Below are 4,753 nucleotides of genomic sequence, written 5' to 3'. Positions count from 1 at the left end.
ATCTATCTATCTATCTATCTATCTATCTATCTATCTATCTATCTATCTATCTATCCAACGATCTATATATATATGGGTGTATATATACATATATACATTTATGTATATATATATATATATATATATATATATATATATATATATATACAGAAATATATATATATATACATGTATATATGTATGTATATATATATATATATCTGGCGTGCAAGAGTGAAGATTTTACGTTTAACGATGAGTATCGCTGAGAATATTTATACGTCTGCCTCGTCAGATCTCTCTAGGTGTTCACAGGTACCATTAACAATTCACGCCGCTTTCAGAGATGCTAAACAAGAGACGGTAATTTCTGTCGAAGTGCAAACACGAACATGAGAATCTTCAAAAGACATTTCAATCAGAAAACTAATAATAACCTAGCAACACCAGGTAACGCCGTCAGGTGCGTTAATTCAGTATCTCATCAAAACAAACAAATGATATTTCATGAAACAAACGAAAGTGTTTCTACGTCGTTGCTATATTTCCAGTAGATGGCAACCGAATGATACCGAAATATTATACTAGGCTCTTCTTGAAAGTGTTATCTTCATGAAACAGATCAGAGAATACAGTGTTAGACAGAAGTTACCCGCTGAAAAGAAAAAGAAAAGGAAGGCAAGTATTAGATGGTCAAACACTGGCATGCAGTATGATTATACGACTAATAGTGGATATTGAAGTGGAGTTAAGCAGTAACATCAACTACACGACGTTGTCTTCTTTTTCGTCCTCCACCTTTCCCTGCTCATCATCATCATTATCATCATCATCATCATCATCATCAACACCACCATCATCATCATCAATACTTGACGGTATTAAGTTTTAAGTCTTTAGACTCATAGAGCCGGTTTCCCGAATTCCATGGTGTATAAGTGACAGAGATCGCAACTCTCCCATTGCACGAGATGCCAGTACTACGTAGTGTTATATACATACATACATACATACACACATACATACATACATACATACATACATACATATATATATATATATATATATTTACACGTATACATATCAAATACGCATCTATCCATCCGTATATATATACACGTACACACACACACACACACACAGATATATATATATACATTTGTTGTCGAGGTGTTTACGTCCCCGTAACCTTGCAGTTAAGCAAAAGAGACCCATAGAATATGTGGCCGGCTGAAAAAGACACACAAAAAAAGCAAACAAGCTAGTACTAGGGTTGATTGGTTCGACCAAAATTCTTAAAGGTGGTGTCCCATTACGGCATGGCGGCAGTCGAATAAAAAAAGAAAAGGAAAGTCCACCGGAATGTTTGTGTTGTCAAACAGTTAACTACGCATCTTGATTGTTACCGATTCCATCTCATCGTATAAAAACGTTTAAGTAAATGTCATGGGCGACTTTGGTTTAGCTTGTAGAATATGCCTATTACGCTAATTAAAGATTTTTTGCTTTGTTTATTTCATTTGACGCGTATTTTATTGAATAATCGTTTAATGAACGTCCTTTCCTCCCTCTGTGTGTGTTCGTGCACGCGGATCATTCTGTTGTGGTCAAGATTTGCTTTCATTTTTGTTAGTTATATTTTGCGCGTTGAACATCTGGGTTCATGCATTTCTTCAATCGTATGAAGGACATAATTAAATAATTTTCCTAAATTGCTTGGAATTTTGTTTCAGTGAGTATTGAGAAATCCTTAATGAGATTGGTTTGAGTTTGTATAGATTATTGATGTCTTTTATATTATTTCAATGTTTTTTGTTTGATTAATTCACTGAAGAGCATGTATGCTCTGTTATAAATTATAAGACACCATGTATTTTATACGCATGCGTGACTCTGTATGTGAGCTATTTTGGCCAGGGCTTCATTGTTTACCTTGTGTGTTGTTCACCATTTTGCTTATGTACATGTGGGGTATATATATTGGAAAAGCCTTCTTTGTTGTTTGCATATACATAGAAGTCATATGTGAGGGTTTGATTCGAGTAGTTTGTTCGTAGTTTCATGAATATGGGTGTAATAATTCTTTTGCGTTTGCCCCCTATGTGTCTTCGTGGGTATGTGTGTGTGTGTGTGTGTGTACATGCGCGCACGTGAACGTGAAGCTTCTTGTTTCATTTAACCTGTCTGGAGTTGGGGTTTTTTAAATGTGTGGCGTGAAAGATTTTACTTGATCCGTGCACTAGTGTTTTGCGTGATTATGTGGGCTTTATCTGCAGTGCAGAGAGTACAGATTTTAGAACAATTTATGCAGTCTATCATTTCCCAATTTATATTATAAGTCATGTGGTTATCTTTTAAGACCCAGTTGTGCGTCGGCAGTGATTTTGAGCGTCTTTCGCATACATTTTAATGTGTATGTGCGTATATGTCTGTTTGACATATATAACTATATTTGAATGACCCATTAGTAATGCCAATTATCTTATTTTCAATTTTCATCTTGGGAATAATAATCGATTCTATTTTGTTCTTTGCTTACGTAGCAGACTACACACTCGAGATCTGATAAGTATGTTTTAACAGTTCCAACCATTACTACATCGAAACTTTCATTTCCATAATTCTTAAAGTATCAGAAAAAAAAATCATGGAATAATAACGAATTACTTTCAATCTTAATTACGCCAATACATTATTTTTTATGGTGGTGTACACCTTGCTGAATTCTTGGTTGAAATGCAATAATTCTAATAATGAATTTTTGAAAATGATCCCATTGTTTATTGTCTTTTTTTAAATATATTTTCTTCCTATATATTCTGCAAAGTACTATCCACGAATAAATAAAATGTCCGGAAATTGATTCTACAACCCGTTTTTAATACTTCGGTAAATGCATTTGACTAAATATACGTTACGAAGGGCTCTTGACAAACGTATTTTCAACTAAATTTCCTCTTCCACACTTCTTTAAAATATAGAACTTTCGAGTCGAATTAAAAGCAATGTTTTGTTCTGCGAGCATAAAGCATCCATTATTGTTAGGGAAGGATAGTGGCTTGCTTCTGGCCATACTTGATCTGAATGTAATCATATACGCTAATGTATTCAAATTATGATCGTCCAATTTGAGATTTTCGGACATAGACTTTGCCCAATGTATCAGGATTTCATTAAGATGAGAAAATATTGGATTAAGGGAGCTTTTGTTGCTATTTCCAAAATGAAAATGCTTACAATCACCCCCGCCCTGATTCTTCCTTGTTTAATTTCCATTTTTCTTTGAAAACTCTAAGTAAAATATAACATTATGAATAAAAAGATGTAGAAAGTACTTTTAGCACGCCGAGAGAATATATCAATATGCGAGCACTCATTAATATTGAACACTTGAATGATCGATATCAATACAGCATGAAAATGCGTTTTCTGTCATTGATATTTCTTATTTTTTAAAATCCCAGTCCATCACCTATCTCTGAAAATATAGTTTATACAGAATATTGATTAAATTTGTTGCAGAGTAAAAGATGGTCTTCCTATAGATATAGCGAATTTACAACGAAATTGAAAATATTTCAGCTGTTAATCTGTCTGAATGATGAGCTTCGGGACATAAGCTTTTCTCTTGTCTTCACTTAATATCGTTTCCTTATTTCGTGATATCAGGTGACGTCTTAAGTGTTTTAGTATAGAAATCTCTTCAGTACAGGCCAATTACCGCAATAGACGTCATTCAGTACAGAAATTCTAGTGCAATAAATATGTTATCGTTTATTTGTTTCTGTCATTTAACTACGGCCATGCTGGGGCATCGCCTTCAATATGTTTATTCGAAGAGACAAATAATTTCATTTGATTTCCAACGTGCACTGTTCAAGGCCCCCTAACAAACTGGTTCGCATTATTTGGTTAAGACTAAGGCGGTGAGTTCGTAGAATTGTTAGTAGGCCGAGCGAAATGATTAGCGGTATTTCGTCCATCTTCAAGTTCTGGGTTCAAATTCCGCCGAGGTCGGCCTTGCTTTTCATCCTTTATCCTTTCGGGATCGATAACTTGAATAGTTGTTGTGCACTGGAGTCGATGTGATCGGTTAATTTGCATCCCTAAATTTGGTGGCCTTGTTCTAAAAATTGAAACTCTTATTTCGTTAAGACAAATAATTTTTGTTTTAAAATTGTGACGGAATCCATTTTTGCCTTTCACAATTTTGGGTTCCATAAAATAAAGCTTTACTCTTTTACTTGTTTCAGTCATTTGACTGTGGCCATGCTAGAGCACCACCTTTAGTCGAGAAAATCGACCCCAGGACTTATTCTTTGTAAGCCTAGTACTTATTCTATCGGTCTCTTTTGCCGAACCGCTAAATTACGGGGATGTAAACACACCACCATCGGTTGTTGAGTGAGGTCGGGTGATAGACACAGACTCACAAACATATACACACACATACATATATACATATATACATATATAAGAAGGGCTTCTTTCAGTTTCTGTCTACCAAATCCACTCACAAGGCTTTGGTCAGCCCGAGGCTATAGTAGAAGACACTTGCCCAAAATGCCACGCAGTGGGACTGAACCCGGAACCATGTGGTTGGTAAGCAAGCTACTTACCACACAGCCAAGCCTGCACACACACACACACACACACACACGCACGCACACAAACACACACACACACAAACACACACACACACACACACACACATATATATATACATGTATATATATATACATATACACGAGAGGCTTCTTTCAGTTTCCGTCTA

This window comes from Octopus bimaculoides, chromosome 19 (genome assembly GCF_001194135.2).
Source record: "Octopus bimaculoides isolate UCB-OBI-ISO-001 chromosome 19, ASM119413v2, whole genome shotgun sequence".
NCBI lineage: Eukaryota > Metazoa > Mollusca > Cephalopoda > Octopoda > Octopodidae > Octopus > Octopus bimaculoides.
Note: the sequence above shows the minus strand (reverse complement) of the source record.